Consider the following 11,487-nt stretch of genomic DNA (forward strand, 5'->3'; position numbering starts at 1 on the left):
GGCATGGGTCAGTCTTTATGGGGAAATCACAAAAGATCATGTAATTTTCATTTACTATCACAGCCTTTGATTCATGTTCATACCACTTTCCTGTTGTTTTGAAGCCACATTCTCAGCCAATATCCTAGTATACACTTTGCCTACACAGAAATGTCTATGTTTGTACTCCTTTTGTACTACTATACTGTACCCATTCAGAAGTTGATTGATACTCTTATCTCCTTTTCTGCAGATTCTTCATTTGCAGTCTGACTGAGTTTTGTCAATCTTTACCTTCATCAGATTTGTTCTAAGGACTTTCTCTGAGTGACTATACTTTGGCTCTCATTTCAACTTCTTGTCCATCAGCCACAATCAGCAATCCTTACTTCCAACAATTTTGGTTTGTTGCATAAATTGACCATGCAAGTTCATTTCTTTCCATTTGTTTATTCTATTCTTTTTTTCTCTTTGAATTCTTCTGTTTCAATCTCTTTTGGGGTATCTCTGGCTACTGATAGTATTCTTTCTTTACTCTGTAGAGGAGTGGCTGTGTGGTAAGTAGCTTGTTTACCAACCACGTGGTTCTGGGTTCAGTCCCACTCTATGGTACCTTGGGCAATTGTCTTCTACTATAGCCTCAGGCCGACCAAAGCCTTGTGAGTGGATTTGGTAGACGGAAACTGAAAGAAGCGGTCATATATATATATATATATATATATAAATATATGTATAAATATATATATATACTAGCAGCATAGCCCGGCGTTGCCCGGGTATGTAAGAGCCCCTAGTAGGCAACGACTAATCCCAATCTAGTCCTTTCCCGCTAGGGAACAAAGGCGCATGTGTAGGTTGCAATGTCTTCTCTTCACTCCCAAATAACTATCAAACAGCTATCGATAATTCAACCCAACCAATTCCTACCAGGAAGAAATTACATTCGAGACTTTACCCCTAACACTGCCACTTCTGCTAATAGCTGCTGCAGCCGCAAGTTATTTGAATACTTTTTTTGTTTAAACTTTCTTTATAACTACCACCCCAAACGTTTTACCTTAAATTTTTGACGTACCCTGAGGGTCCTCGGACGCTACTTGCAAACTCTTGGTTAATTATAAACCGCTTTTGTCGTGTGCACCAAAAAGACTTTTCCATTCGTTTGTTCAGTTTGGTCACTTTTGACTTTTTCGTTGTTGTCACTCACATTGCTGCCCGCTTTTTTGCCGTTTTTGTACATTTTTATACATTTTGGGATACTTACCCCACGTGTTCCGAGAGTTAAAAAGGTCGAGTTGCGTCCCCTAGACAGTCTGTGGTTTGTGTTTAATACACAAATCGGTTTGTTATGTGTGCCACATATGATTTAATTAACCGATTTTTTCCAGTAATAAAGTATCCTATTGGAATAAAAAGGGCCATATAGCTCCGTGGAGCAGACATGATGCTCGCTGTGAATTTTTAAAAAAATTCCTGCTAATTTGTGAATGATATTGTCGAAAATATGTCATCTTGAATTTGAATGCGATTTCCCAAAATGGCATGATTTTATCGATTTTTTCTGGTGGTAAGGCATTGCATGGAAAACTAACGTCAGAATTAAGTTTCTTAGGGTAACATTAAGCTTCACCATGAGTTTGGTGAAAATCGATTGCAAGTTGCGAAAACTACAACAAAAAATGTGTTGCATATAAAAAGCTTAGATTCTCGACCCCATGTCGAATTTATCAATTTTTTCAAAACTGGGGGAACTTTTCAAAATTGTCACTGCGTTAGTTTTGAATTATGACATTGGCTATGTGTGTGTGTCAAGTTTCATCAGAATCGGTTGAAAGCTGTGGTCAGGGTGAGGGTACAACCTGACAGACACACAGACACACAGACAGACAAACTGCCGTTTATATATATATATATATATATATATATATATATATATGTACATGTATATATATATGTATGTATGTGTATGTTTGTGTGTCTGTGCCCCTCTCCCCCCAGCATCACTTGACAACCAATGCTGGTGTGTTTATATCCCCATAACTTAGCGGTTCGGCAAAAGAGACCGATAGAACAAGTACTAAGCTTACAAATAATAAGTCCTGGGGTCGATTTGCTTGACTAAAGGCGGTGCTCCATCATGGCCACAGTCAAATGACTGAAACAAGTAAAAGGTCCTGGTATTTTGCTACTTTCTCTTTCCCTCTCATATTGACTTTCCATTTGATACTGCAAAGTCAATTATCTGGCACTTCCTATTTCCTTTGTCTCCTACTACTAAATCATGCCTTCTAGTAATGCCTTCTATTACTATGTTTGTCTGAAAGTTAAAATCCCATTAGTATTATTATTATTATTATTATTATTATTATTATTATTATTATTATTATTATTGATGAGGATGATGACAACGATGATGACAACAATGATGATGAGGATGACGATGATAGTGATGGTGGTGATGATGGTGAAGGTGGTGGCAGCAGTGGTGGTGGTGGTGGTGGTATTGGTGGTGGTGGTGGTGGTGGTGGTGGTGGATTTGGAGGTGGTGGTGTTGGTGATGAATTTTAACAATTGAGGTCAGACATATATATAATTCACATGAAAGAAGAAACGAAGGCATATTTACTTTAGCATTGGTCTGATGTTTATTTACACTAAAGAGGATGAGAATAGTGTTTGTTGAAATCAAGTTAACAACTGAGATTTCACTTAGTTTATTTATCTCGTTGTAGTATTTATTTATTCATATTGTAAAAGGTTATATTTGTTGAATCTGACAGCATCCTTGAGAGACACAATGAAGTTCAATACTGATGTGATGTGAATATGTCAATACACCTTGACATGAAGAGGTGATGATTAAACAAAAGATTGTTATATTTCAAGAACTTACCTTCTCTAAATGTGCCTCGATAGATTTAATGCATTAAAAGGATGATACAAGATTAACAAAGACCATTTCATATTGCATCAAATATAAAATAGTTGAATTAAGTTTGTATCATACTATTCATTTTAGTTTCATGAATAATTGTACCTAGACCAACAATACAGAAAGAACTGTCAAGAACTGTAGACTATCAAACTTTTCAGTGGTATATTATATTTTGCTTCATTCATTCATGTACCAAGTTCAAATCTTACTTGTATTTACTTTTCCTTCTAAGATCTTTAGAGTTAATAAAATAAATGTTAGTGGTTTACTGGAGTCTTTTAATAAACACTATTCTATCTCCTATAAACTATAGATCTTGTACCAAAGTCACAATCATAACGAAGAGGAAATCAATAATTCTGTTTGAGTGAGAAGTTCAATTCCTAACCATATGGTTTCTGTTTCAATTCCATTGTGCAGCAACTTTGTCACTTTGTTCATCTACCTATAGTCCTAGGCTAACGAAAACCTACAAAAACTGAAAGAGGTCTGTTGTATAATTATCTATAAGTAGGTGTGCATAGAGATGCGTATATGTGTGCATGGAGCTGTGTGTTCTTTGTTTTGACATTACATTATTGTTGCAAATGAACACCACCATTATACAAACGTTATTGTTCATTAGCAATCTTCCACGAAAATGTGTCGAACCATGGGGAAATATTTACAATACATGGAAGCAAGTGAGGGTTGGCAGCAGAAAGGGTATTCATCTGTATCAGAAGTGTTTAGTGCTTTTATATATTTGGTTGTTTAAGCTTAAATACAGCAGAATGGGCGCACCAGACCTTTTCTTTCCATTGAGTCACATGGTTCATTCAGTGGCTTGCCAAATTAGTTGCATGTATTGGTTGGTTACTTACTTTCCAATACATGCAACTAGTTTGGCAAGCCACTAGATCATGTGACTCAATGGAAAGAAAAATTCTGGTGAGTCCATTCTGCTGTATTTAAGCTTAAGCAACCAAACATATAAGAGCATTACACACTTCTGCTATATCACTCCCCTGCGGGTGGTCACCAATTATAACAGGGAATAGCAAAGGCTAAGATTTTAGATAAGTTGAATAAGCGATGATTTATTCCTCCCATTATAAAAATAAGATTGCCAAAAGAGAATGGTGATTATATTATAGTTGGGAACAATGATTTAAATGACTTAAGTTCTGCTGGGTCTAGTGATGTATCTGTGGTCTGCTGCCTGTCACAGTAAAGATGAAGACTGGATAAGGCTGGTTGAAGAAAGTTGTGAGACAGGCTGGATTTCTGGGTCATCGATGCTAGTCCAAAGAGATGTAGTGTATGTTGTCAATGGCTGCTCCCAAAGACCTAGGTAAGCAGAATACAAAGGTTTTTATGACCTTGGGTAGGCTCCAGAGACAAAAATGGTCTTTTCATCATTGAAAACAAACTGTTGCAAACACACGATTGGACAGTTAGTAACTGACCAATACATGCAACTAGTTTGGCAAGCCACTGGATCATGTGATTCAAGGGAAAAAAAAGGTCTGGTGAGCCCCTTCTGCAGCATTTAAGCCTAATCAACCAAACATAATAAGAGCATTACAAACTTCTGCCACATAGAAAATCTGCCTCAAGGAATTATGTCTAACCCATGCAACCATAGAAAAGTGATGGTGATGATGATGACGACGACGACGATGACGATGATGATGATGATGATGATGATGAAGATGATGATGATGATGATGATGATGATGATGACATGTAATGTACCAGTCAAGAACTAGAGTTGATTTAGTTGACTGGTACTTATGTATCCAATACTTCTTCAGCAGCTACATTATTTTCTATGAGGAGAGCTGCTACTCAAACAATTATTAGAACTGAAAAACAGTGCATCCACAGAAAGAAATATCAATAAAAGAAAAACAGTGTAATAGGAATTACTTTCAGAACATTTAAAGTGAATGAAGATGCCAGGGAGTTGTGTCTATAATCAACTTTGAAAAATGCTTAGATAGCTCAGAGTTTTATTTTATTTATTTATTTATCTTATAAATCAGTTCTTTTACTTTTGTAAATAAAATTTTGACATATATTGCCATGACAAGGACAACTGATCTGACAATGCATACATTTATAAATTTATATAATTCGTATCAGGCATTTTTTAAAATTGCATCATTGGTTGTAGGCTTCCAATGAGATGCTCACTGAATCTGCTGCATTTCCAATGGGAAAAAAGACAAGGAAATGTATGAGCATCTCAGGCAGAATAAAAACCACAAAGTATGATAGATTTCCGGTGCAGGAGTGGCTGTGTGGTAAGTAGCTTGCTTACCAACCACATGGTTCCAGGTTCGTTCCCACTACGTGGCACCTTGGGCAAGTGTCGTCTATTATAGCCTCAGGCCGACCAAAGCCTTGTGAGTGGATTTGGTAGACGGAAACTGAAAGAAGCCCGCCATATATATGTATATATATATATGTTTGTGTGTCTGTGTTTGTCCCCCATCATTGCTTGACAACCGATGGTGGTGTGTTTACGTCCCCGTAACTTAGCAGTTTGGCAAAAAAAGACTGATAGTATAAGTACTAGGCTTCCAAAGAATAAATCCTGGCGACGATTTGCTCAACTAAAGGCAGTGCTCCAGCATAGCCGCAGTCAAATGACTGAAACAAGTAAAAGAGTAAAGATTATCTTGTCTACTGCATTTTACTTACAATGCTATGGAATATGATATGTGTCAAAAGTGTTGCATAGTGGAATCAAACCCAAAATCACATAAACTTGAAGCAAATTTCTTAAATACATATTTCACTGAATACTGATGCCTAGTGTTGTCCGTATTTTCTCAAGCTATCCAAAAAATCTACTTCTGCCATCCTTTCTATTTCATTAATGTAGAACCATGAGTAGATCTTCCTGAGTTGAGAAATATCGTTAGTATCTAATTGTATCTAGCCTATCTTTCTTATGAGCATGCTTTCAAAACTTTAAGTGGCTATCATGTTAAAAAACTGTAGGGCAGTCTGTTGACAGAGATATAGCAGACACTGAAAAGAATAACTGACAATGCAGAGATTTTCTTACTGGCACAGTTCAAATTAGTTCCTAAACCACATCACTTTTCAGACAAAAATAGCTAATAATGGTTAAAACCTTTTTAGATTATACTGCTGAAAGATAACAAATTGTATATTTGTAACTTCTACTATTAAATTTTATCCATTTTTTATTGATTTTACTATATTGATTATAACATGTTATTTAATTTTCCAGCAAGAAAATCTCCATGTATATGCTCTGGAAATAGCAAACAATTTACAAACTACTATTTTGTATATTCAGAATTAACAGCTTATACATTACTATTAAAATATACATTCAAATCTAGAAGATAAATAGATGAGGTCGATAATGTCAAAAAGTCATAAACTTGTCTTGCTCACTGACTTAGAGCATAGATTTCTCCTGAAAAGTTGATATTCACCATTAGGTCACTGAGAAAGAAAAAAAAAGATGAATTCTTTATTTCTTATTAGTGAAAGATATAAAAGCCATCACCATAAAAATCTCTTCCATAAAATATATTAATGATGTGATCAATGATAATAAACAGAACTTTTGCCAAGATGATAAATATCAGTTTTGTGTAGTAGATAAAACTAAATTTGTGTCCAACACAATTTTAGTCAAGCTTTTGTCTTTGTCACCAATCATATCATGCTGTTTTCTGGGTGAGTTTCACAGTTAAGATCTTACATCTTTTATAAAATTAATCAATCAAATATTAGTGCTACAAATCGGCTCTTTTATATCAAAATATAAACATTATTAACAAACCAGAAAATATATTATTTATATTCATTTTGTTAAGGTTTCTGAAAGCACTTTAACAATTCAGTATTTTTGTTGAATGTTTAAATAGAGTAATTTTGGTTTAGTTGTTTTCTTTAATATGAAATAAAGATAACTAAAATATCTTGTGTTTTGTATTTTATACATTGTTTGCACTTTATTTAGAGAAATTGTCAGATACAAAATATTTGAATCTGGATAAAATGGGACATATTAACAATGCAGGTAAAAGAGGCAGAAGAAAAGGAAAATCAATTCTCTGAATAATAAATCTCCTTGATTTATGTTGTCTACAATAGCACACCTTTATCTTAAATAGATAAACGCAGTTAAATTTTATTAGAGAAGAATTGTCTGTATTAGCATTGCATAAATCAAAGGTTTGTATTGAGAAGATTCAACTGTACTAATTTCTAAGTTTATATTGCATGTATTTATATTTTCTATACATCTACAATATCTCACTATGAAATATTTATGACTAATAGTCGTAATTCACATAGGTTGGCATTAAAATATAACCATTTTCTATTCCTTCAGTTTGTTTCACTTTTGTAGTAGCCTTCCTCTGTTACATAGCCCCTGGAAATATTTCAATATTTCAAAGTAAACTTAAGATAAAGCACATTTTCTTTCCTTCCTTCCATCAGTAATTAGATGTTTATTAAGTTCCTACTAAATTTATAGTGGGATTATTCAAAATATTTATGTAATTTCTTAATATTCAGTCATCAGCTAGAAAACCCAAAATATTTATGTTTAATTATGTGTGTGTGTGCGTGAGAGAGAGAGAGAGAGAGAGAGAGAGAGAGAGAGATCATCATCATTATCATTATCATAATCTAGATAACATGTCCAAGAAAGTGAATAGAAAAGTGCATAGAAAGAGAAGAATCAGCAGGAAACGATTCAAGACAGTGAGAGGGAGATATAAGCATGGGATGGAAGCAGTCAGATTGATATAGGAAATAAGTGTAGTAAATGAGTTGTGGGAAAATGACAATGATGGGAGGATATCAATTGAGAACTACTCAGTAAAGAGTGAGTGGTTGCTGGCAGTACAGAAATAGTAATACTAAACAGTTTGTAGTAACAGGTTCTAATTCCATTACTTACAACAGCAGAATAATACTGTAGATAGACAGAGATGGGGAATTGAGTGATAAGGAAAGGATGGGTGGAGTTCAAGTCTCCAAGAGTGAAGAGAAGAAACTGAGAGATGCATGAAACAGAGGTGTCGGGGTCAGTGGCAAAAATGATAGCAAATATGGTTTGGGTTGTGATGAGAGGCTTAGGGAAGGAAAAGGTAAAATACAATTGTAGACTTGATAATGTCACTTAGTTCACTGAGTGAAGGACTTAGATGTATGTATAGTGTGCATATGCATGCTTGTATAACAGCAGGTGAGTGCATACACATTTTAAAACTTTTTTCTGTGCTAGCATAGTTGGGCAGGTTTTCTTGACCCCTGCATATCACCAAATCATTTCAATCTTTTGTCATTTCCTTCTTCTCCAAATTCCATCTAATGTAAGCAATCGGCACTTCTTTATACAAATATTCTATTCCATACAATTCCCATGGCTAAACCAATGCAGCCTTTTCTCATGCATGCTACATTGGATTTCTCTTATGTTCAGTGTTTATCTCAGCAAATTTATACTTTACCATTCAAGCACTCTAATTTTACACTTTCAGTGAATCATGCTTAGAACGTTAAGTTTCTACCATGTGAGTCTTGAATGCATGTAACATATTGTCGTTGATGGTTGTGGTGTTTAGCCATAGGTTATCCTTGGCTGAGCCAATGACCTATGACCAAAAATCTTCAAGATATAGAGATATTGGTTTCAAATTTTGGCTCTCGGCCACCAAGTTCTGGGGAAGGGGCTAAGTTGATTACATCAACCCCAGTGTTCAGCTGGTACTTATTTTATTGGCCCCAAGTGGATGAAAGACAAAGCCAACTTTGGCTGAATTTGAACTCAGAACATAAAGATGGACAAATGCCACTAATCATTTTGCCCGGCATGCTAATGATTCTGCCAGCTCCCCACCTTAGATACAATTGCATTATTAGACAATTTATATAATATGAATATATAGTAATATATCTGGATGAATTCTAAATAAATGCTTGAGTTCTCCAGAATTGGTGAACTTGATGCAATAAATGCTATATTTAAATTTTTACAGGTTAACACTTGCAGGAAAGATATAGCAATCACATATTTCTATGTAGCTTTTTCATCATTTTTAAGATTGCATGGTACAATTTGAGAGACATTTGTATGCTAATTCTAACAGGTCTTATAAGCATAATGACGCTTCTCCAGTTGATATAAATATCAATGACATACTGTATGATTGATTCAGTTATGTCTATAATTGTCCCTAATAAAAACTATCCTTGCATCTAAATCAGAAATGCGCTGTTGACCTGCTAAAAGTAACAGCCAAATCTGCTTCAAACCACATCTTGCAGGCTCAAAAGCAGCACACTAGATAACATGGCCAAGGGTGTACTGTGTCCGAAAAACAAGAGAAAATGAAATGTTCATGGTTGAAATGTTTTTGATAACAGGTCCATTCAATCCATTCAAAACAGCAGTCAATGAGACAATGAGCCTTTCTGTATGATTGCTTTTAGAAATAGGAACCAAACTCTTAGCAAACTTTTCTGCAACCTTGAAAGGAAATGCATTGGATAATGTAGTCTAGCATGTAGCGTATCACAGAAAAATACAAGATATCCATGGCAGGAATATTTATTACTATAGGTGTTTGCCTAATCAGAGCACCTTAGAGCAAAAACAAAAAAAAACAAACAAACAGCATCAACACTTATACATCAATAGTGTTAAGATAATTACTGTCAGTTAAATTTCTAATGTGCATTTAAAAGCCATAGCAGTATTAATGTAAAGAAGCTGAATAAATGACTTGGAAAGTGTAAAAAAATATTGGTTGATCTAGTCAAGAAAGATTAGTTAAATTAGATTAAACAACATCTGTTTGGTCAAAAATAGTTGCAAGTTATTGTCTGGTGAAATTGGGATTAGTCATAGGAAAATAAAGACATTAAGTAGATAATATATTGTGTATGATCTTGAAGATCTAGTGATTATAAAAGAACTAAGTGTAATTGCAACTAAGTGTAATTGAAGCCAAAGCTGTCTTGACCATGATTTTTAGTACCAGTACCTACCACGAACTGGTGTTTACATTAGTGATTACTATTCTCTCTCTTTACCAAATCTATGATATATTTTTTAATGTTTAAGTCAGAAAAATTAAAGAAAGCAGTGCTTATAACACTTCACAGTGCAATTGAAACTGGCAGTAGAAAATTAGGTTGTGTGTGTGCATGCATGTGTGTGAGTGCAGGCATGCATTGTGTACATCATCATCATCGTTTTATTCCAACTTTTCATGCTTGCATGGCTTGGACAGGTTGTCACAGTACAGTGTGAGTCATTTCTTTTCGGGAGCCACTGTTCTCACAGACTGGTACTTATACATGTCATGTGGGTTGGTTTCTACAATTGGACGCCCTTCTTATCAATTACCACTTTACAGAGTCTACTGGGCACATTTTCTTGTGGCACCAATACTGAAAATATTGATAAGTCCTTGACAAGACAGGACTAGTACGACCTCACAACTCTACACTTGCTCCATTCATTTGGGAACTACTTTACAGTATGCAGTGAATGTATTTTTATGGTACCAATCATGGAGAATTTCTCCAACTGACTAATTACTTAAGACAAGAAGAGACAGGGCACCAGCACAAGAAGGGTTTACCTTGTGCACAGAGTTTGTACAGAATACTCAGTAACATAAGATGTGTGGACAAAGGATCAAAATAGGAGATAGTTTGATGACAGCAGGAATGGTTGGGTGAGAGGGTTAATATTGTAAGTGTTAATAACCTAATGCATGTAGATTCGCTCATATTACTAAGAGGAGACAGAGAAATTGTGGCAGAAAAACCAGAATGGTTGGCTAAAAAGAGTAAGAGAACGATGAATAAGGCAGGTATATTGGTGTGGTGTAGGGAGGAGAGTAACCAACAATATCAAAGGTGGATAAAGGTAAGTGTAGCTGATGTGTGTGAAACAGAAGTAACCCAGAGAAGAGGGAGCTGAATTACTAAGCAGCATTGATCATCTTGCAATAATTGTTGAAGAAGGCATCATTCAACTGATTGTGGTTTCTATAACAATCTATCAAGGAAGACAGGCACATATCTTCAGCTACACATTCTAACAGATACAATGAAATGCTAGTAGCAGATGAATTCGATAATCTTTGAGTGACAAATATTTGGATGGAGAATGTCAATTGAATATTATTATCCTTTCTTATTTTAGTTTTATATTCAATCTCAGATTTGAATATGTAGTGGAAATAATGAGAATTTTAGCAAAACGAGAAAGGCTATGAGTAAAGGGAAATGAAGATTCAATATTTCTTTTCATTTTCAGAATAGTGAAATGCATAATTATGTTGAAGTTATGAAAGTTATAACGCAAAAACATATAAAGTTAGAATTTAATGTAGCTAATCGATATTTTTCATCTATCAGAAATACTAAGAAGTTAACATAACTCACAAGGATGGAGAAATTTATTTCATCATAAAAATGCTGGCAATGAGTAATTAGAGAGCCATTATATCTCCATAAATTGAATGAAGTAAACATTTCTCTTCTAACTAGCTAACATTTACAATTTGATAAAG

The sequence above is a fragment of the Octopus sinensis genome, linkage group LG3 (genome assembly GCF_006345805.1).
Source record: "Octopus sinensis linkage group LG3, ASM634580v1, whole genome shotgun sequence".
In the NCBI taxonomy this organism is placed as follows: domain Eukaryota; kingdom Metazoa; phylum Mollusca; class Cephalopoda; order Octopoda; family Octopodidae; genus Octopus; species Octopus sinensis.